The following is a 25703-nucleotide window of genomic DNA, read 5'->3' as shown; positions in this document are numbered from 1 at the left end:
TTGTCTTAACTTGGTTGTGGTCTCACCTCTCACCACTCATCATTGATGACCTTCACAACTTATTCTCCTTGATAATAAGTGTCAATGGAGTTTGGTCAGTCTTGTTGAGGTTCTAATAGTGGAAACTTACAAACACCCACCACTCACTTCCAAGACCTTTGCACTTGATAAAACTTTTTGGCATGTGGTCTAATGGAGGTTACAACCCTGTGGAACCTTTCAACTCAAATACTGGTCAAGAGGTCCATGGAAGAGTAAATTATTAGAATGAGAAAAGGGGAGGTGGGGTGGGGGTGTGGGTGCTGGCGGGGTTTAGTTTGATGTAGCTAAGGGGTGGACAACATCATCTCTTGGTTATCAACACTAGGCATGTTCCACAATAGAACCATTGTAGGGACCGAGAATTTTAGACTAATGTTGGAACTACATGGGGAGGAAGCTTGGCACAAAGTTGTTTCCTACTAGTTTTCTGGAGCGAGTAACTAGTCAAGTGACACATGATTCTTGGGCACTAAGTAGACAATTGAGGTTGATTTATGGGGGCCCCGCATCATCTGCATTTGACAAGGATGGTCAACGCCATGGTTGGGATTATAATTGATCCACTACTCATCGATCGATGGATCGAAATGATTACAGGGGTCCCCTATTGCAAAACTTGGCACTACTATTGAGGGGTATGTATTAGGTTAAATTGGTTTTACAACCATTGCAATTATGGCTTTAGTGTTGGAACCTTGCCAATTAGGAGATTTCCCACCAATAGAGTTGTAAATCATTATTTTATAACATGTAGCTACATGAAGGAACAAATGCTCTAGCATCATATGAACCTGGTTCTCCATTGGGTAAGTATTGTGGACCCTATTTTAATGATGTGATAGGGTCACACAAGCTCAATCGAGGCCATGTGGGAGCCACATGAGTAATGTAATCACATGGCCTATTTTAGCAAGACAAACTTCCAATAGATTGGGGACATGAGTTGAGATAAATGTTATATAGTTGGAAAGCTCTCGAAGATTTCATCACTATTGTGGTATCAAAATTAAATTCCATAGAATTTGAAAGATGAGGTTTTTGGTAACCCCATATTCCCAATAAACCTTGGAGATTGAGTCAAATGTGTACCACCTTTCATAGCCCAATAATCTCTAAGGCGGTGGAACAGAGGTGGTTATAGCTTACAATGAGTTCAAGCACATTATTAAATGTGGTTAGTACACACCTCTTAGCGACATTTATACCTTTTAAAACAAAATTGAAACCATGGTAGATCGAATCCAATATGACAATGCTTTAGCATTTGTATTTTAATATTAAATTATGAATTAATAAATTATATATATATATATATATATATATATATATATATATATATATATATATATATATATATATATATATATATATATATATATATATCATAGACTTGAAAATATTATACAATTATAAGATCATCTCAATTAGTTTCATTTTAGTTAAGTTGTATGGAATTATTTTGAACAACATGATTCATTAATGGTTTAAAATCTTTGAAAATATAGTCAAATGTCATGCTAGTTTTCAATGATATTGTTCAAATTTGGACCACTTGTTAGACATATGATCATTGCAAAATAGTGTCACAACAATAAAACTAATACCCTATCTTGCTTCATTTCATTTAGAAAAAAAATTGACACTATACTAAAACAAAAATTTGGAATATGTTGGAAAATAATGACCCGGATTTAAACAGGAACACAACAAATTAAAGAGATAACCGTAAACACAAAGATGCAGTGGAAATAATACTTCATTTCGTTAATGTAAAATACTGAAATATGCTTACAATGGAATTGGAAATAAACCAGCTAGGGCGATGATAGCTTATCTCTGAGAAGAGATGTGGTGTCTACATGCCTTTGAACTATGTTACAATGAGGCTCGAAGGCCTATTTATTGTTGAGAAACAATGTAAAACCATTCACATCCCAAAACCTAACCCTAGAAGACGAAACGCCAAATTGTGGGCCCCATTTGGGTAAATTGGTGCATCAATTTCCCAGGGTCGTAACTTTGGCATACGATCTTTGTTTGACGTGTATAATAGCTCATTAGAAAGATATATCTGAGCACTACCACTTTGGGAAGGGCAACATCGGTCCATGGAACTATGTTGCCTTGAGATTTCCCAAAAAACATCGTTTAGGACCTCAAAATGGCTTTGGAAGTTCAGGACATGAAAAACTGCTAGAAATAGTAAATATTGCTATAATTTAGGAAACAAAAAAACTGTAAGAGACAGTTGTGCGGGTCCAAATGGGGTAGGTGGGTGGCCACCAACATCCACTTGGATCATTCCTCCCCCCTTAGGAAGCAATGGTCCCCATTGCGTTGAGTTCCTCCATCTATGAACTTGGTCCCTGGTGAGCTATTCTGCAATCTCGGATATGTCCAGTAATGGTGGGAAGCATGGTCGAGGGAAGCACACATTGAATACTTGGTGCAGGCGAAGGAATGGAGGAATGCTGTGCTCTAAATCATTATTTCCCATAGCCTTAGTAATGGTGTAAGGACCATGTAGGCGTCGTCGGAGCTTTTGATGGGTTGTTGTAAGGCATTCTTTCTACAGATGCAACCAGACTTTGTTGCCCATCTGAAGCTTGTGTGGTGACCTTGTGGGTGAGGAGAAGTTGTTCCTATGTTCTGTCATGACCGTATTCCTTTGTTGATTCTGCTGCATGGAGGAACCCTTTGCGGGGGTCATGGATGTGGCAACGATCTTCCACTTACTTTGGGAGTGAACCAGACAGATGAATTTCCTAGTCTAGGAGATGAGCTTGCTGCCTTTCTTAGCAATGATCAAAGAGGTGGCAGTATGTGGGGCTAGCTTCAGTATCCTGTATAATGAATCACCCAAAGAAATGATGACAGCATGAGGCCTTCACTCATACACAACATGTCCCCTCCACAAGTATGGCTGACCCAATAGCACATCACAAACATCCAGAGGTGTAACATCACACAATACCTCGTTTATGAAGGGCTTGATGCTGTAGGGAAGGTGGCACTGCTGGCGAAATTTGAGATCTCGTCCTTCATGAAGCCACCCAATACTGTACGGCTGCGGGTGTGGTGTAGTCGATAGACCCAACCACTTTAGGACCTCTACTAAAATGAAGTTCTTTTGGCTGCCACTGTTGACAATGAATTGCAGCGGCACACCCTTCACCCACATCTGTGACCGGAAAAGACGTTCCACCTCCTCTAGATCTTCACGTTCATTCTTTTGGATCTTGGTGGTGGCAATAGTAGCGTTGGGCTCTGCATCAATGATTGGCTTCCCTTTGCCATTACCCTTGTCGGGTTCTGGCTTAGGGTCGGAACATGCATCTGATTCGGAAGCCCTCAACTCAGCCAGCAACGACTGCTTGGCCCGACACTCACTTATGTTATGAGTGGGACTCTTGTGGAACTCACACCACTTTCCTGTGTCCTTCTTTAGTTTCGTGGTGTTGTTCTTTTCTTGCGGCTTCAACGAGTTGTCTTGGGTCGCCCTGCCTTGGCTTTGTCCTTTGGTCTTTAGATTCACAGATCCAAAGTCTCGCTTCTTCTGTTTGAACTTTTGTTCGATTTTTATAGCATATCGGTATGTCGTGTCGAGCGAGGAGATGTTCAGGAACTCCATCTCTTCATGGATGTATCTGTGTAGGCAGCCACGGTATTTGAGTACCAGATGCAGATCAGAATCTTTGATACCTAATTGTGTTCGAAGGGTATGAAAAATGTTGGTGAACTCTGGCACATCTTTGTCTTGTCCCTGCCGAAGTGTGGTCTATTTGATGTATTTGTCCTCATAGCTTTTGACAGAGTAGTAACGCTACTTGACAGCATCTTGGAATGAATCCGAAGTGGGTGTGGCTGAAAATAGTGAGCCCCTACTTTCATTCTTCTGCTCGTAGTAGGTTTCCCACCAGTCCTTGATGTGGGGGGCTGCTTTGAGAAGAGCAAAAACAATCTTTTCCCGACTCAAAAATTCATGAATAGAAAAATACCCATGTAGCATATTTAACCATTTATCTACAACATATGCGTCTATTTGACCCTCGAAGATGGGAATTTAAAAATTAACTTGTACCTTAAACGGTGTGGCATTTCCAAAGTAGATGTTGGAAGTTGATGCATCGCCTCGGGGTAGCCACCGAAGGATGTGCACAAAGCTATCCATCATCACATTCCTTTGTTGCTCAAGGGCTTCTTCGAGCAAGATTTTGATAGGATCTCCTGCCCCCTCGTCTTTCTTTTCATCTGCCATGGGAGGTTGTCGGGATTTGCGAGGCTAGTCTTGCAAAGGTTCGACCAGTTCAAGCCCTAACTCCTCATATCCCGACCTTGTTGGGGACATGCAAAGAAAAACAGAGAAAAAGTAGACCACTCTGATACCACTGATCCGATTTAAATAGGAATGCAACAAATTACAGAGATAACCATAAACACAGAGATGCAATGGAAATAATAATTCATTTCATTAATGTAAAATACTTCACATCCCAAAAACTAACCCTAGAAGATGAAATGCCAAACTGTGGGCCCCGTTTGGGTAAATTGGTACATCAATTTCCCGGGGTCGTAACTTTGGCAGATGATCTCCGTTTGACGCGTACAATAGCTCGTTAGAAAGATCTATTTGAGCACTACAACTTTGGGACTGATGTTGCCCCCATATTTCCCAGAAAACATCGTTTAGGGCCTCAAAATGGCTCCAAAAGTTCAGGACTCAAAAAACTACTAAAAATAGTAAACTGTGCTACAATTTAGGAAACTGAAAAACTGAAAGAGACAGTTGTGGGGGTCCAAATCGGGTAGGTGGGTGGCCACCAACATCCACCTAGATCAAAAAATGAAAGAGTCTATTGACTTGAGGGTGTATGCATTGATATTCTATGAGAACATTACTTTCGATTTTAGGAACACATGAGGCTAGTTAGCATATATATTGACAAGTTATAAGTTACTTGAAAGAAGTAGGTGATGTGAGCCAAAATCTTATTGATATAGTCATCATTTTTCTTCTTTATGATGACAATATGTCACTTATGACAAGGACAAGAAACTATGAATCCTCAACGATTTCTTCTCCGATACAAAAATGAATATTAATATTGAAAAAACATAGTGACATAATTAAATCCAATAAGATCCCTACAATACATTCATATGAAAATAAAAACTTGGAGGAAATGCCTTCATAAAACTCTCTCATTAACAATATTCAGCCTCAGCCAAATTTAAATTATAACATTGACAAAGGGATAAATGGAGGGTGGAAAGCTTACTGTGGTATTCAAAACAATTGCATATCAATAGACCTTTGGATATGGAATAAGTAAAAAAATCATATTTGACACTCAATCTTATTACTTTAAATGGATGCCAAGTTTTGTGAATGTGATATCTCCAAAGACGCATGGTGAAAGATAGAACATATCCAAGAGAATTCTATAACTTAGAGTCTCAAAATTAGAAGAAATATGCCTTACGATATCCTCCTCACAAAAGTAAGTCTTTCCCCATTAAGGTCTTGATTACGACCAAGAAACTATTGTGTAAGAAAAAATTAAAACTATGGAATACAATAAGTGTCATAAAATTGTTTCAAAATCCAACTAAAATCACCGTTTGTTTAAGCATGGATGACCCAATCCTTGCTAAACCATTTGGAAATAAATGGAGAGATCATTTTGAAAAATAAGGATAGTATTAAAAATATTGTTGCATCAAAATTTAAGGAGGAAGTGTTGTGGAATGAAGAGTTAGAGAAAAACAGTAAATTAAGATTTTCTAAGGACATGATCAATCATACTCTAGAATAACATTTTGTAATGAGAAGTCTAAATAGGAAAATGAACATAGTTAGAATAAGAAATAATTTTCACAAGCTCTATGCTAAAACTCGACATTGGTTAATTCTCAAAATACCTTAGGAGGAAAGTGTCACAATAAGAGTGTTGAAGATGAAAAATACTTTCTAGTAGAATGTCATATGTACACAAAGATTAGATCTCATTTTCAAAGATTTATTACAAGACCAATCTTTCTACCTTTTCAAGTCTAACAAAGTTATGGTGATCTTGGCATGCTTCTTTTAATGCTTTTCAGTATAAGAATAAAATTTGAAGTAATTTGAAGCGATCCATAAATTTCTTAAGGTCTAAAAGACCAATTTGATCTTACTGGATATTCATTATCATTGACATCTTAGTCATCATCATCACCACCATTTTAGTCATCTTAGTTATCATTACCATGTTAGATAGGCTAATTTGTTATAAATAAATATTCTTTACTTTCATCAATTTCTCAATATCTGAATATTTAAAATAATTTCATAATAAAAATACTTCCTTATTCTTTATCATTATCATCATAATTTTTTTTATAATAAATCTACGTTATAATAGTCACCATCATTATTATCATCAGCAATATATTCTAAACAAGCACATTCAATTTTTTTCCAATAACTTAATATGATTTCTAAAATATATTTATTTAAAATGCTTCAATATTTAAATATTTAAAATATGCTCATAATAAATCTGTTTTATAAGATTCTAAATTTGTAATATTTCGTTAAACCTATATTTCTCATTAATAATTTAATTAACTAGAAAATTAAAATATGTATTTTATTTAGAATAAGCTTTTCACAATTTCCATTGTCTAAAAATTAACAACTTCTGATTATCTATTTTTAGTCCTATACATAATCCATCCAACCACATTGATCATCTATTTTCAATCCTATACATAATCCAACGTATGAAATTATAAAATTAAGCATTTCCAAACCGTTTCACTTCCTATCTCCTCTCCTTTCATCTCATTCTCAAATTCATCAACCATTTAATTGAGCTGAACCCTAAACAGATTTGGAAACATTGATGCATGTCCAATAAAGGCTTTAAACTACAACTTAGTGGCGAATTTAATTGGAAGCTATCACGTCCATCAAATGCGGTAATTGCCCGAGATTACAATTTGACTACTTTGATGGCGGACTACAAGTCTCTACGTTACGTTAGATTTCTATATACATACACCAGGGTGGTATGCTTGGCAGCATCAGCTGAGGGAGATGTGCCATTTCCATATCCACCAGAATTCCTAGCTTCACAGACGCCGTGCTAGCGACGACGGAAGTATTACACTTAAAATAACACCAAGTAAATTTTCTTTTACAATCAGCATTGAGCACATAAGATTTTGGGAATAATCTAAAATTTGACAATCAGAAAAGAAGTAATTGTTGGGTCTCTTTTACCTCTTTAAAAACAGTCAAATGGAGCATCATGTCCATTGCGGATGAAGATTTCAATTGTTTGGCCTCTTTAATAAAATTGTTGAAGACCGAAACTGCCAACAGAGTTCCCGCAGATTCGCCTTCTAAATCCACGGACTGCGGCCCTAACCTCCTAATACGTGCTCGAAGATTCTTCAGGGATGATTTCCAGCGATGGCGTCCATCCAGTCTTGCCAGCCGGCTTAGCTTCAAATGCACGAATACACGAACATCCGTCTGTTTGCAGTTTCTCAAGCAGAAATGAAACCAAGTCATCTTTTCTTATATGGCCATCGGAGTGGAATTCCGACAATTTCTTTGCCGAAATTATTACCTTCACGCGGCGGCAATCTGGAGTCCCTCCACTCAATCCATTCTCCGGGGACCCGAGGCGCGGTTTCTTCTCTTCTTTATTTCTGCGTATCTGCTCCTTCTGAGAATGAGATGGACCTTTTAATGGGCCACAACTTTTAGCAGTGGCATGCTGGACTGTGGAAGGCCAGGAATCTGTAAAATCTTTGTCCTTCAGTCCGCTGCAAACTATTTTCCTGATTGCCACTTCAGGCCGCATACCGCTACCAAAGCAGTTGCCCATATTTGTGAAGTTACGCTGTCCGCCACTGCCACTGCCGAACAACACCGCTGTATATGATGAAAGAATAAGCATCAGCCACAATGTTTATACAATTTATTGAATAGACAATGAATTAATTAGAAACCGATGAAGCACGCCTCCGAACTGAATGGAACATGCCTGTGCACTCTTTAGTAAATAAACGACCGGACAGCAACCCTATTGGTGGCTATGGCGACTCAATTGTGGCATGATAAGCTCCTCCTGAGTCGTCACTCTCAGCCACAGCATCGAGCGTTGACAGTGTGAGCCGATATTAGAGTTTATGTATTTTAATTGAACCCTAGAAGACACGTAACCAGATGCAATGGGCCTGCATTAAAGAAAAATGGGAGTTTACGCTCCTCACGACAGGATAAAATGTCAACCCTCAAATCTGCGATAATCGTTATGCACAACACGTTCAAATGGTAACGACGTATGATACCCATCAACCGTTATATTTATATATAATTAATATGAATCGTATTAATCATTCTATTATATTATATTAATTATATTATTCATTTGATTCCATTGAAGAATTAGAATATTTATTTCAAAAACTTCTATGATTTTTTTAACACCATGGTTAGTATTTTGAATGTCTTTATATGGTATGATACGTTAAGTTGAAATTTTTAGAATAAAAAAATTTATTTGCACATACTTGTCTTTATATAATATGATATCTTTGATCTCGAAGATATTGAATTGGGCATTAAGTAACTTGTTAAAGATATTAAGTTGAAATTTTTAGAATAAAAAAAATTATTTGCACATACACAAGTTAAGTTATTTGATTGAGTAGTGAAGTAAAGTTTTTATAAACTTTGAAAATGATGTTAGATAACTAATAAACTTGAACAGTGATTCTACATGTGGAAAGAACTGAAAAGAATCACTGAACTTAATACCCAGGGATACGAGTTACCTCCAGCTATTGGTGATGTATTGATGCAGGCCACAGTCCACAAGCTTCTTCTTCAGCACTCCAGCTTCTATCCAAGCAAAGAACACAAAATTCTGAAGGCACTTCCGAGCTCTGCTCTCTCAGCTAGATGGTGTAGAACTGAAGGGGGTTGAGATATGAGCTTGGGGACCAAACAGATGAACATATAGCTAAGCTTCCATCAAGCTTCTGAATGCTATGTGTTAGAAAAACCACAAATCAAGGTAGAGATCAAATCAAAGTGATGGACCACTTTAGTAGCTCCTAATTATAAATTTAGTAATTGCAGTTGATTTTCTTAACTTAAGGAAACTACTGCAGTTGGTTTCCATAAGTTAAGAAAAGCTGCAACTCCATAAATCAATGTAGCTTTTGTGTTAAATTAATGAAGCTTAACATTCTCCCACTTGGTCCATACTTCCAAACTTAATGTCTCAACTTAAAAACCATTGATAATCTGTATTAAGTAATAGATACATGAATCATGGCGATAAGTCCTCTAATGACGAGTATTACCTTCCATGTATTACTATGGATTTATTCTTATTATAATTTATGTGGCAACAATTTCTTAATGAATAAACCCTATGTTTATTCTTGGTCCTTCTTAAATGAATTTTCTCAAATCAACTTAAGGTGCACATAATATGAGAAAAAACATCACAATAATTAAGAATTTCATTAACATTGTCCATACAATGAAAAAACTGCATAATGGAACCAAGTCCCATATTCAATACATGATCCTTGAAATTAACTGTGGCATGCCCTTAATCAAAGGATCATTGATCATTAACTCAGTGCTGACGTGCTCAATGACCACTTTATTTTCTTTAACACGTTCCCTTATAGCTAAAACCTTAATGTCGATGTGTTTATTTCGACTCCCACTTTTTTAGCCATAAAACCAGCAGCTGAATTATCACAATATATTCTCAATGGCTTAGAGATAGAATCCATAATTCTAAGCCCAGAAATGAAATTCTTAAGCCATACACCATGTAAAGCAGCCTCAAACAGGATATACATAAGCATGTAGTCTTTGGTCCCTTGAAGGTACCTCATTACTTTCTTTGCAGCTCTCCAGTGGTCTAAACCTGGATCACTCTGACATCGTCCCAACATTCCTACATTAGGCTTCCGACAGCAGAAGCATATGGAATGTTCTTCATTTGTTCCCTTTCAAAGTCGTTCTTCGGGCATTGGTTCAAATTGAACCTATCACCCTTCACAATGGGAGCTACACTTGGTGAACAATCCTTCATCCGAAATCTCTCTAAAATTTTATTAATATAGGTTTCCTGGGACAGACCCAAGATGCCTCGAAATCTGTCTCTATGGATCTTAATGCCAATGACATAAGATGCCTCACCTATATCCTTCATATCAAAACTTTTAGAGAGGAATTGTCTCACCTCATGTAGCAAACCCTTATCATTGGTTGCTAGCAAAAAGGTCATCCATTTGTAAAACAAGAAACAAATTTTACTCCCACTAACCTTCAAGTATATACATTGATCCATAATGTTTTCTACAAAACCAAAAGAAGAAATTACATTATGGAATTTCAAATACCATTGGGAGGATGCTTGTTTTAAACCATACAATGACTTCTTGAGCTTGCAAACCAATTGCTCACCATGACTAGAGGGGAATCAATGAAGATGTGTTATTCATGAAGAAGTGTTATTAATGAAGAAGTGTTATTAATCATCATCTTTTAGTGCCAGTGTGAACATGCATTGAATCATATGTGACTTTGTTTTGCAGTAAAGACCATTAGACAAAATACCATTCCCAACATAATCAGATTTATAGAATAGACTGAAAGATTCTTCTGAAAAGTTTAAGGAATATCCAAAAGGTACAAGCCTTGAAACTGAAATCAAGTTTCTAGAAAAACTTGGAACATAAAAGGTCTTTTCGAACTCCAAAACAAAGCCACTACTTAAAGTTAAATAACATGTTCTTATAGCTTCCACATGCGAGCCCATCTTGTTTCCTGATAAGATGCTTTGCTCACTTCTCACTGGCTATTAACGTTAACCATATTAGATTCATAACAAACAAACGAGATTACTTCCTCAAGTTCGGGAATGTCAGAACGAATTTCAGAGAAATTTGCAGGTTGTACTACTGCATCAAAATAAAGAATCACATGCTTATGTTGAGGCTTAATAAACTTTCATGTTCTACCAATGTAAAACATGGTAAAAAGAATTGAATCAAATGACATGAAAATTGCCTGTGGGCTAAATTTTCAACTCAAGCAGATTCAACAAAACTTTATGATCTTTCACGTTTTACCAATGTAAAACATGCTAAAAAGAATTGAATCAAATGACATGAAAATTGCCTGTGGACTAAATTTTCAATTCAAGCAGATTCAATAAAACTTTAATGAACTTTCATGTTTTACCAATGTAAAACATGCTAAAAAGAATTGAATCAACTGACATGAAAATTGCCTGTGGGCTAAATTTTCAATTCAAGCAGATTCAACAAAACTTTATGATCTTTCACGTTTTACCAATGTAAAACATGCTAAAAAGAATTGAATCAAATGACATGAAAATTGCCTGTGGGCTAAATTGTCAATTCAAGCAGATTCAATAAAACTTTAATGAACTTTCATGTTTTACCAATGTAAAACATGCTAAAAAGAATTGAATCAAATGACATGAAAATTGCCTGTGGGCTAAATTTTCAATTCAAGCAGATTCAATAAAACTTTATGATAAAACTTATTAATTCATAACTCCTGTGGGTAGGTTATGAAATTTTATCCTAATTAATCAAATAAATATAATAAAAATTCCTGTGGGATAAAATTTATTATATTCAGTGTAATTAATTACAATTTAATGTCTAAATAATCTTTATGTGATCTTGCCAATCAATATATAATTTTATTTAATTAAAGATGCTGTGGCTACTCTCTAATTAATTAAAATTACATGGATCACTAGACATTAATTTTGTTGCATAAACAAAACTTAACCAGAGAGAAAAATAATGTTTACTGAAAGGAGTAAGTCAAAATGACATTTTAATAAACTCCATATAACTGTAATAATTCTCCAGCAAAATCAAAAGCAGTCAGCATTACCGAAAATGACTACAAATTGATTGTTCAATTTATAAACTTAACCCGGAGATTGACTGAATCAGCTTTGATCTACTTTGCATTTGCATAGCAAATGCAGTTCGAAGACTAGCTGGCTTGACTTCAGGCTCCGTCCTTAAGTTTATAAAACAACAAAATAGACCAGCAAACAAGCTATTTTGCTCACAAGATCTGAACCATGATTTATATCAACAGCAACCTTTATTCACACACAAATATTGTTCCTTCAATCCATAAAAAGGAAACATATTTACTGATTTGTTGTGATATTATTTAAATGAAAATAATATAAATGAATAAATTATTTTCAATGATCAATTAATGAATTTGCTTGAAAATGAATATAATGTGGTTTAACTTTCCGATTCTAAAATGGATAATGTCCCATTTCATTTTCAAGAATCTAATCCAACTGATCATTCAATTCATTCAGATGGGCTGCATATAATCAAGCATATAACGCTTCATTGTCAAACATCAGCTGATGCATCAGACACTAGCAAACATGTGCAACAGTGATTGGAAGATGCACGTCTTGGACAAAATAATGAGAAAATACAAGAGAAAACCAACGTTGCATGATACAAAACGAAGCAGAAGCAAACACAAATGAGGCAGCTACTACTCCAACATGTGCAACATGCACAGCCGAAAAATAGTTCGACACTTCCTTGATCTAACTGTCCCATAATTTATTTAAGACTAATTCTTAAATTAATTACAAAATGGGCTCTAAACAATTTGCAAACAAAACTGCAAATTTGAAATATATTTATATAAAATTTCATGTGAGCCTCCATAATTAAAAAAAATTGAACCAATATGGATTTCAACCTCCTCCATTACATTGGATATTCATTAGTAAATGAACTAATGTTCATTTCAGCATTATGGGAATTATTTGCAAGCAAATCCAATTAATAACAATTTATAAATTCATAATTGATGTAATTATAAGCCCTCCTTTCACGAATAACAATAGATCATAATGCCAACATTTGACCTGAGCATGTTTTTCCTAAATGTTCATCCAGCTACAAAGATTCCCACAAAAATTTATCCTTTTCACTGTACACACAGAAATATTGACAACCATAAAAGCATTACATTGCAAACCATGTTTCGAAATCGCCCGCTTAAAATTTACAAGAACATAATGGGAATGGATTCTGTTTTCCCTTATCTTGCAGGGCGACTAATGCTACATACGAATGCCACCTATATGTGATTGTGATGGGGAGGTTTTGCATGTCTAATATGTCTTTATTACAAAACGAGTATAGATTTAGAGTTTCTTGAACTAAAAGCACGCCATATGTTTACCCAACTTGGCTCTCAATGGAGGGCATCCAAATTTTGATTTGGCTCTTGTCCATCACATTTCCAAAATAAATCCTTATTCTTGGGTCTCAGTAGCTAGAACCTAGAATTGATGAGAATCCTGAAACAGGTACTTCCATGGAGGTTTGAAATAAGAGCTTACAGGTTTAAGCAGTTGTTCATACTGTTATAAAGATTTCTGATAAAATGACCGAACTTAAATCAACAATTTTATCTGAAATCGGAATTTTCTCACTCATTACCAAATCTTGCACAATCCACATGTCCGTATTCGTGAAATTGATTTGCAAAAAAGGGAAAATAAAGAAACTTTCAAATCCCACTAATGATTGATCTGAAATCGGCGGTTTGGAGGAAATCTGAGTATCGCTTCAACCACCATCTCATTTTTCAAAGATGCCCACAAATTCTTTCATGTAACGTGGAAAAATAAAAAATAAAAACCGCGATGGCAATCGCTCTTTAATTTTCTCTATAAAGAAAACAATCTTTAGTTCGATAGAATCCGGGTATCCTGTTACTGAAAATGGAGGTCATGAAATGGTTATGAAAATACCATATAAAACAAAAACCAACGTATCACAAATACGTGGCAAGGTAATGGTATGGTTATATGAAAAGGAATATTGTTATAACCAAAACCATAATATATATTAATCCCCTCATTCACGTGGACATAACATATATTTTCTCACCTTTGGTAAACACAACTATTATGCAACAGGTTCTATTTCCATAAACATTAAACTCGGGATGGGATAAAGACTGGAACTGCGATGCTATGGGTTCGAGTTTCAAGAAGATGAATGCAGGCCATACGTTGACCTCAACCTCAATTTGACTCCTTAAAACTTGTATAAAAATAACACTAAGACCAGCCAACCAAAACGAAACTCGAGATATGAAAATCCGTATTCCTATATTCATGTGCTCGATGGCCAAGGAAAATTGTCTTTCCATGAGGAAACCAGTACAAAATTCACATGGAAAAGAGAAACCGATGGATCCGTTACTAGCACTTAGATTTTGGATGGAATTTGTATATCGGCGATTAAGCTTTATCAACAAAAGTGCCTGATACTTCATTATGGTTTTAGCAGAGAAATAATGCAATAAGCACCACTTTACAAGAGAATTCTTCCAAACGGAGAATTTATCAAGGGAAGGGCATAAATAAATCGACAAGCTAAGCATTTAATTCTTTCTAGTTTAAGATGAAGCCGACGCATAGAAAGACAAAAGGGCGGCGAGAGAATACCAAGGCAGAGATAAACCGCTCTGATACCAACTGTTAGATAACTAATAAACTTGAACAGTGATTCTACATGCGGAAAGAACTGAAAAGAATCACTGAACTTAATACCCAGGGATACGAGTTACCTCCAGCCATTGGTGATGTATTGATGCAGGCCACAGTCCACAAGCTTCTTCTTCAGCACTCCAGCTTCTATCCAAGCAAAGAACACAAAATTCTGAAGGCACTTCCGAGCTCTGCTATCTCAGCTAGATGGTGTAGAACTGAAGGGGGTTGAGATATGAGCTTGGGGACCAAACAGATGAACATATAGCTAAGCTTCCATCAATCTTCTGAATGCTATGTGTTAGAAAAACCACAAATCAAGGTAGAGATCAAATCAAAGTGATGGACCACTTTAGTAGCTCCTAATTATAAATTTAGTAATTGCAGTTGATTTTCTTAACTTAAGGAAACTACTGCAGTTGGTTTCCATAAGTTAAGAAAAGCTGCAACTCCATAAATCAAGGTAGCTTTTGTGTTAAATTAATGGAGCTTAACAAATGAAGCTTTGTTATATTTATTTTTAAGAGTGAGAGGATAAAAGTATTCCCTCTTTTTAATAGATCATTATGATTAACCACACTTTAACCAAATTATCCGTCTTAAAATTGCTAAAGACCAAGTAGCGTTCAAGAAATATCATACAACCATAAACTATCTTGTTACTTTTAGAAGAATTGTAGAGAAATGCGAGAAGAATAAAATAAATCTATCTTGTTGTTTTTGTTAGCTTTAGAAAATCTTTTGACATCGTTCCTAGAATAAAGTTATGGAAGAGGCTAGAAAAACTAATGGTTCCTCTTGTGTTGTGGGTTGTTGTGGTAAGGCTATAGTAGAATGTTATTTCCAAGGTTAGGACCACTAAGGGTTTGTTGGATGAAATTAAATGCAATATTGGAGTCAAGAAAGTGTATTCCTTATCATCTACTATTTTTTGCATATATATATTGATAAGCTTAAAGAGCTTTTGGAAGATGTAGGTTGTGTTGGCCCGATCCTCACTGGTATGGTAATAACTCTTCTCCTTTTGGAAAGGAGTCATTACGATCTTGAGAAACAACTTAGAATCCTCTAATATTTACACTCCAAGATGGATATGACTATAGATACCGACAAAGATAAATTCATGATAATTAAATCCAAAAATATGACATGATACTTCCATTTATGATAACACCTTCGAGGAAGTTCCTGCATATAAATATGTGAGAATTGACATTCATCATAAGCTCAACTAGAATTATAGCATTAGGAAAAGGATAAATGGAGAGTGGAAAGCTTACTGTTGTTTTAAAAACAAGTCAAAAAATCTTTGGATTTGGGAGGAAAAAACCTCCTCTTTGAGAGTCTTTTCGCTCTTGCTATTTTACATGGATGTGAGGCTTAGGGTTGTAATATACCCAAATTGTCATGGAGGAAGATTGAACAAATCCAAAAGAAGTTTATCATCTACAACCTCAAGAATAAAGGAAATACTCTCTAACCTATCCTCCTAAATGAAGTAAGAATTTACCCCATTAAAAGCATCACTACAAATAGGAATCTTATGTATAAGAAGAATTTATACAATATGGACCCCAGGAGGTTTCCCAAAATTTCTTATAACTGTAACCAAAGTCGTCCACCTTTGGCTCTAGCGATGGTGGCATAAGTTTTCCCGGTCTTGGCTAGACCATTAGGGAATAATGGAGGGGAACATCTTCCAGAATTTGGATAATATTATTACTTCCAAATATAAGGAGAAATTACAGGGAAATAAAAAGATAGAGGGAAAAAGAGAAACTCTTGTATTATAAGGAGGTGATCAACCCCAATCTCAAAATCCAAAATTGGAGATGATTAGCTATAAAATAAACGTTTTCATGATCTTAATTTGTTCTCATGAGCTTTATAGTGAATTGGGAATTGGTCAATTCCCAAAATGCCATGGGATGAAAAAGTTTGCCACATGTGCAATCTTAAGAGGGTTAAAGAAGAAAAACACTTTCTCTTAGATTGTTTATCTTGTGCATCTATTTTTCCAAATATTTATTACATTACCAACATTCTTTACCTTTTATATCAACAAAACTATGATCATCTACCAACAACTCTCTAACCTATTTTTAACCTAAAAATAAAATGTTAAAAAAAATTACCTTCGAAATTTTAATAACCATTCATTATCATTATATATTTAAAAACTTTATATATATAATAAATTTATATCATAAAATTTGAAAATGGTATCCTGATAAACAAGTAGACATTACCGATGTCTCCTAATGTGCTCACAAACTACTAGACCTCACCCATGTGTCTAAGCTGTGTCCGCATAGTGTTAGAGTAAGATTTATTAAGAGCACAAGACGACCTTAAAATAATAGTATTATTAGAAAGGATTTCCTAAATTTTAACCTTAACTAAACAAGTTTATCCTTAAAGAAACAAGTGCCAGATATGGTGTAATTTCGGAAAAAGATTTTTCGAAATAAAAAAGCTTAAATATAGAGATATCTTTATATTTATATATACATAAATTCCGGTGACATATACATATGTGATATACGTCAAACCTAACAAATTTATGTTAATAATACAAAAATTAAAATGGTATTTAAATTATATGTATGAGGTTTATGTAGTTAATAGTTTCAATTTGTATAATTGAGTTGAGAGGTTTATTTTACACCTCTATACAATAATAAAATATTTAAATATTATTAATATTTATATATATTAAAAATATAAGAATATAAAAATAAAATCATTTTAATTTGTGTTATGTAAAATATTTTAATATGTATTATATATTATTTTATATATCATGAAAAAAATAAGTTTTATGGTTAAAAAAAATAAAGTGGTCTTAATATTTAAATTAGTTATTTATATATTTTATATAGTATTCCAAAATACAATTTAAACAATAAAAAATTACATATTATATTTTGCTTTCTAAAAAATTACACCTGGAAAAATTTAATACCATTTTGCTTAGATAACATCCATGATTAAGATAAATATATATTAATTTAAATATTAACCCCAATAATATGCTTATTCCTTTATTCTTTATATCCATTCTGTAGTATAAACATTTGTCTCTATCCTATATAGATACATATAGATGTTGACTATCCTTATAGTTAGTCAATGAATTGAAATTGAAAATAACGGAAACATAAAATTAGATATAGAGATATTAACTAAAACTAATGTGTTATAACGCAATTTTTGAAAATTTTGGAAAGCTTTTTAAATAAATATAAAGAAAATAAAATACAGTCATAAAGAAATGGATAGAAAAACCTATGGGGGCATGACCATCTGCCGAGTCTATTTTTGTTTTGTTTTGGGGAAATGGAAACTCAAAATGAAAGTGGATCTTCACATTTTCCATCGCAATAATTATTTGACAAAGAATGAAAACGACATTGCAATTCTTATTAAATATGATATTCAAAATTGTAGATTATGGCAAATCATTTAGAAACAAGACGTCATCAAAAGATAAATAAACAACCACTCAAAATATTTGCAATCTAGAAGCTAAGGGATATTCAATATATTATAATTATAATTTAAAAAAATATATGCATGTAGAAGTCAAAAAGTTGAGTGATATACATGCTTTCCATAGAGACCATACATACATATAATTGGTCGCAAGTCATATAAATTATGTTTCCTTGTAACTCCATCAAGCTTGATGATCTGACATTAATTTAATCCCTTTAAATATCATGAAGAATTAATTAGCGGAAACTCATTGATAAGAATTAGTCGAGGAAAAATAACTTTAAAGTTTATGCAAATAACAAGGAAAATTTAGCAATAAGAACACAAAAGGTGAGTATAAAAAGTTTTTTTGCAACTAATAAACATTACTAAAATGTAGCAAATAAAAATAATAACCATTACAAGAATTTAGCGAATAATATCTATAGAGTGGTTCAAAATTTAGATCTCATAGATGATTTCAAGGTCCATGGCATCGTCACCATATTTGTGCTCTCAAAGATTGTGCTCCTTATCGCCTTCTCCTCCTCGGACTTATTTATGTGGGTTTCTTAAGTTGTTAAGTTTCATTTCCAAAAGGTTTTCATGTTTTAGCGAATTCAAAAATACGATTTATATATGTATAACAATTAATTCAATATTGTTATTATTTTTAAAAAATAAAAAAATTTTGGTTTGAAATAAGGATAGCAATATATTGAAGGATTTGATGGACTCAATGTCATCGATGATTTTTTTTATAGATTTAGTTGTTTTTTTAGTCAGCAAAAGAAGTTAAAGAAAGTTATCAAGAATGAAAAAAAGGTGAACTAGGAAGCTTCTTATTCTTTCATTGTTCCACTCTATGAAAATATTTCATGATGTTACAAAATGCATGTCTACCCGAAGCACAACATACACATTATTTTGTTCTAATTTAGTCTATAGAGATCTTCGGCTTCAAAATGACGCATGATATTACCTGAGAAACCATTTTGGAAGCAAACCCAACTAGAAGGTGAGGCTTCTTTGCTCTCTTTCTCTGAATAAAAAGTGTTTGAAAATACATAGAAGTAATCCCTATGGTTTGTGGGCAAATATAGTGCACAAATCCTCTTTGTGTGTTGTCTCCCTATCTGTATTGACTACTTTTCTTGTCTATGGAATAAATGCACTTGAAAATATTGAAACCCCTTTTCTTCCTAGTGGGTTAGTTATAACACATCCTAATAGCCTACTAATGGTAAGGTTTGGTTCCCTCAACTCTTAACTAGAGTTACAATATTGACTCTTCTAGAGTCTTCTTCATCATGATCAGATTGCTAGCCCATTTACCTTGAGTGATAAGGGCTGACGAGGCATCCTTTGAAATTATGGTGGAAAAAAAAGAATATCGACTTCTAAGTGACACAACATTTTCATATAGACTTTGATCAAGGTAGTTCTTACGTCAAAGGTCGCTATGTGTAGAATATGAAAAAATGGTGCAACGATAAATCATAATCCTTTTACCCAAAAAAACATTTCCACAATGAAAATTCTCCTAAAACGTTTTAGACCCTTAATTTTCCAAAGTGGGTACCGTTGATAAAAATGATCCTATGAGTTGATTCCTCTTCTTTTTTCCACTTTGGAAGCATTCATATGGATAAAAAAAATTATAATGATCCAATCTAGATAACACCTCCCTATTTTGGGAGTCTTTTTGTCCCCAAACACTTCTAATGAATGAGGTTAGGAAATTTGTCCTTCACCTTTTCTACAGTTTACCATTTAGCCTTGCCTAGAAGTGGCCCTTTCAATCTAATCTGCCAAAGGTCATGATACCCTTGTCTCATAGATTTAGACCTCTTCTATATAACTATATATTTAGTTAACTCTACTTGATCATTTGGTGTTGAATCCTCTATAGAAAGTAGGACCTTCTCATCTTCTTGATCGGACATGTAAGGCTCATAGAGTTTCGAATTCTCTACGTTCATAGGTAAGTAAATATGAATGTATATGGGTAGACTAAGTCTATAGGTGCTATCTCGTACCTTCCCCAGTATCTCAAAGGGACCATATCATAGATTATTGATTTTCATACTAGGACCCACTAGCCTCTCCTTATTCAACTATAACCATACTCTGTCTCACACCTCGAACAACTTCTTTGTTATGTGTTGATCATGCCCACCCTTATATTTTTCCTATGAATTTTTTAGTGTCTCCTCTACTTGTATATGGATCTATATGATATTCTAAACATCAACAACAAAAATCCCTAAAGGCGTACCCTTTAAGAGCCTCCCTTACTCCCCCTTGCTATGCATATGCAATATCCAAAGGTGAAGGGGTAAAGTGTACAAAAAAGGTTCCAAATGGGGATAATTTACAAGTAGAAGTGTGGACAGCTACGTTATCAAAGTGATTTATATATACTAGATTTCATCCAAGGTATTTGGGTGCTTCTAATTGCAACCCATCAAAAGCTACACCAAACTCTTGTGTACTACTTTTGTCTGCCCATATATCTATGGACAGAATGTTGTAGACCTCTTCAAATTCTTGTCCATATTCTCCCATGGTGTAGTAAAAAATCCACTAAGAAATCTTATTTCCGGGTCTAAACTGAAGCTCCTTGGTATCACAAAGTACACCAAGACCTATCCAAAGAACAAGTATATTGCTTCTTTCCCATTGAAATTATTTTTACAGGGCATCAAAGAACAAAATTTTTGGAACCTTTCAATTACCACAAATAGGTATCCATGCCCCTTACTGGTTGTGTTAAACATCCAAAAAGGTTCATGGAAAAGCTTTTCTAGTGATGAGTGTGTACGGGTTAGGGATGATAGAAAATAAAATTAGCATTGATAGAAAATATAATTCTTCATTATTTTGTTATTTTTAACTTTGTATTCTTATTTACACATCCCAATGGATATGGCCTGGATGATCATGAACTTCCAATCCAAATTTCATGATGAGCTCTATTGCAATAATATTTGTCTACGATCCTTAGTCAAATAGAGAATCAATATTTATCTTCTTAACTTGTGTCTTTATATGGAAGAGTTTGGTCATTTCCCTTTCATTCTACTGCTGAAGGCTAATGAGATTCACCTTCTTCTACACTGATGTGATACAATATTATCATCGACATAAGAGCTTCTTTCAATCTAGTTTCTTGAATCAATGGCCATGAGATTCTTCTTCTTATTTTATTTTTTTACTTCAAGTTAAGATCCAAATGAAACTTCCAACAATTCTCTTTTGTATGACCATCAATATTACAGTGGTTTATGGATTGTTGGGATCCTTGCACTGATGTGATGTGGTTGTCATCCTTTTATCTTTTTGGCCTTTCCACTTATTCTTCCCCTGCTTAGAATCACCCTAGTGCTCCATCTTCTTTGGTCCACATGATTACCCCTTCTTTTGACATATGTTCTTTACATATTCTACCTATACACAAGCCTCGTCCACTGATCTATGCGTAAACAACATCACTTGAATATGAAAATGGATGTGTAGACCCCTAGAAGCTTAAGGAGTATATTTGGGTTCTTCCGGAAGGTACCCAACATTATGGCCATCTTTTTGAACTGTGCGGTGTACTCTTGTACACATTGTCATTTCTTTTTCTGATGTAGTGCCATCTGATCCACTCGCCGTCTACATACTCGATGGGGTAAAATTGTGACTTTATGCGGATTTTAAAATATTCCACATGGTAACTGGAGCATCTCCCTCCAACCTCAAGTTCGCTATGTGGATTTCCCTTTTGGTCAAGGCATTCCCCTCTAATTTTGATCACGCAAACAAAATTTTCTATTTCTCCTCTATATGATGAACACCAAAATAAACTTTTAATTGTTGCAACTAGTGATTTAACCCAGAGCATCATATAATCATGGTACATCTTGGTATCGACCTTCTCTTCCATCTAGAATAGGGACTATTAATGGTTCACAACACTCAAACTGGGTTAATCCCTTTCAGGTCCTTTCTTAGACTCATTCTTTGTTTCATCCTGATCTCTTGATCTCGCATCTAATTATTCCTTTATGTTAGAAACCCCATATTCTCCAACTAGCCAAGCTTATTACTCAGGGATTACATGAGGAGATTCACATCATATCTTATATCTACAACTTGTCCTTCTAGCAGTGAAAACCTATGCTCTACAAGATCATGAGAGTTATTCACATATTTGTCACCCATGACTAGGGTTTTATGGATTTTGTCTTCACCAATATAGATCTCTTACAAATATCCATAATATATCTAAATAAATCTACTCTAATACAAATATGATCTATATACTAGTATGAATATTCCATTTGATAGTTCGTCACAACATATCTGATAAATTATACTTAAAATTTTGAAAATTGTAGAATTAGAGTTTATTTCTCTTCATATTTCTTGATATGTAAAATTATTATTTGCTTTTTTGCATTAAAATTATAGTTATGCATAAAATAGAGAACAACAAAAAAAAACTCAAAAACCAAGATTTGGCATATGATATAACTTCGTAAACACTTTCGACTGAAAACCCAACTGGGAGGTGAGGTTTCTCTCGTCATTTTATCTAAATATAAAATGGTTTTGAGTATAAGGAAGTAAGGCATATGGTCCATGGGTTACTTGTGTGCTCTCCCACTATCCGTCTCCACTAATATTTTTGTATATGCAACAAATGCACCTGAACAGAATGGAACCTATTTTCCTCCTAGTGGCCTAATTATAACACAACATGATAGATCATTAATGGTTTGATTTGACTCCCTCAGCTCTTAACTAAATGTAAAATATGAACTCTTCTAGAGTATTCATCGTCATGATTATATGGTTAGCACAATTTTACTAAGTAATAGGGGTTGATGTGGCATCCTCTCAAATTATGGTGGATAAAGTACAAAGGTCAGCTTTCGAGTGGCATAAATTTTTCATATGAACTCTAATTGAGGTGATTCTTGCATCGTTGGAAAGGAATTTACATGTAGGATAGGTAAACATGGTGTGGTGCTAAAGCAAAAAATTTTGACCCCAAAGAAACATCCTTTTCTGCCTCAAAATGCACCCTAGAGTTCTCAAATCCTAATTTGCTAAAATAAGTCCTCCTGGTAAATATGGTTTTGTGAGATGGTTTCTCCACTTTTTTCCATGAAATAATTGAGATTGATGAAAAAAAATATAATGATCCATTCTAGAGAAAAACTCCCATTTTTGGAGGATTTTGGTCCAAAAAAGTTTCTACTAAATGGGGTGAGGAAATGTTCCCTCCACCTTTCCTCAGTTGTACCATTTAGCGTTTTATAGAAGTTTCCCTTCTAATTCAATCTCCCAAAGGTGATGTTTCCTGTGTATCATAGTTATGGACCTCTTCTAAACAACTATATCTTCTATCAAATTTTCCTGCACATCTGTTTCCAAATCCTCCACAGAAGGTAGGACATTCTCCTCTTCCCGTGTCTAACATGGAAAGCTCATATAATTTTTGATTATCTACATTTACAACCAAGTAAATAAGTATTTATAGGGGTAGATTTAGTATATAGGAATTATCTCCAACCTTTTCTAGTATATCAAAGTTACTATATTGCAAAAACTTGATTTTGTTTCCAAGGCCCTATAGCCTCTCCTTGTTCCACTACAACTATACTTTGTCTCCCACCATAAATGATTTATCCATTATGTGTTGATCATGCTTAGCCTTATATTTTACTGTGACTTTTGTAGTGTATCCTATACCTTTACATGGATATGTCTAATGTTCTACAAAAATATTCAACTCTCAAGGTAGCTCCTATAAGATCCTCCCTTACTCCTCCTTGTTATTATTTGTAGCATCGAATGTGTTCTAGTATTGAGACTTTCTGGAGAGGCTAAAGAACATGATTTCTCCAAAACCCATATATCCTTTCAAGAAATTCCACCTAAAAGTGTCTTAATTAGATCCTTAACCAATTTTTTAATATTTCCTAAGTATTACCTTAGGAAATATCATCAGTTAATTAATATTAATTGAGAAAGGTGATAATTATCTAAAAAAATCAATTAGGAAATAATATGAGCCATTGATTAAGTTTTAATCTTGGCCGTTGGAGTCCCACGGTGAGATTATAAGAAGAATTCGATTGGTAGATGGAGAAACACACTTCTAACACTTGAGATAGATTTCCTTGGGCAGTTTGATTTCTCTAGAGAGAAGCAAAAGTTTCTAGAAGAGTTCGAGCGAGAGAAGGGAAGAAGAGATAGTGAGTCCAAAGGAGTTTCTCCAGTTCCGGAGAGTCAGAAAGAGGAGGACAAGATTTTCTCCAAGAGGTTGTGTAGAGGAAATGCAGAGCCTCAAGAGGGAAATTGGATCCATTTTATGAGGAAATCATTTTCAATTCCAGAGGCTATGAATATTTTCTAGAGTGTCAGAGAGAGTTTCTCAATCAATAGTAGACATAAAGGCTAGACTGGTAGCTAATTCTAGCAGAGTGTGTGAGGGACTATGCTAGTGTGACCCACGTTCTGTGCACAACTAGTTGGAATGAATAAATTTTCAAAGGAAATCAAGTGCTCATATTTCTCAAAGAGAGGGTAGTTTCCCTCACAGAATTTTCGCCAATATTTATCTTGGATAGATTCACCACGGGGGCTTCACTCGGGGTCAATATCATACCACGTGCATTCATATTGGGGGATATATATTGAGGAAAAAATGACATAATGTATTGGGGATACATAGGGGGAAAAGGGTTTTAATATTGGTAGGTATAGAAAATGGAGCTCAAAGTTAATGAACAAATATAAAGGGGTATAAAAAATGTTAATGAGAAAATGGATACCTACAATATCTAGTTAAAGTAGGGGTTTTTAAATTGGTAAGTTGTAATGGGTTCGTATTGATACGGGGTTAAATAATGTGATTTTTAGAGGTATTTTCCAATATGTAGTCAAATTAGGGGTATTTTTAGTATGCCATGAACACACGCGATAGGTGTGAGGTTCATTGGGTGATGCCCCCGTGAGATTCGTCATTTATCGATATTTATTGTACACAAAATTTCTCACCATTGTTAAATAATAAAAACACTCAGTTATCACGCTGACTTTCCCAAGTTGGTTTTTTCTGGGGAATTTTGTCTAAAAATAATTTTGTCATAATTTTGTGTGTGTACCAGTATTTTCTCAGTTTCCAGTTTATCTTTTGCAATAATTTTTATTTATGAAGATTGTAGTGTGATTAATTCGTTGTTTTCGTAGCAATAAATTGCATAATTAATTTACAGTTAGAAGAATTAATTCTAGCTGTTGCAATAGAATTTCAGTGGTGAAATTTTCACATGGAATCAAAGTGTTTTTAATCATATGGGGAACCTCAGAAGTGAAGGAAGAAATTTGTTACTCATAGGGAGTAGTAGACAAATTTTTTGGGGCTACGTGGAGCCTAAGCTAGGGAGTTCGAATTGCTGGGTAGTTTGATTTTCCAGTGCAAGCTAGAAAAATAATTCGGCTTGCTAGTTCAAGTGATTCCAGAAGGCTAAAGGGAAGATGAAGCTCATATTTTCATTGGGAAGATTC

Source organism: Pinus tabuliformis, chromosome J, assembly GCF_031772625.1.
Source record: "Pinus tabuliformis cultivar Carrire ecotype Pingquan chromosome J, CPIR1, whole genome shotgun sequence".
NCBI lineage: Eukaryota > Viridiplantae > Streptophyta > Pinopsida > Pinales > Pinaceae > Pinus > Pinus tabuliformis.
The sequence above is the reverse complement of the archived record's forward strand: the minus strand, read 5'-3'. Positions refer to the sequence as shown.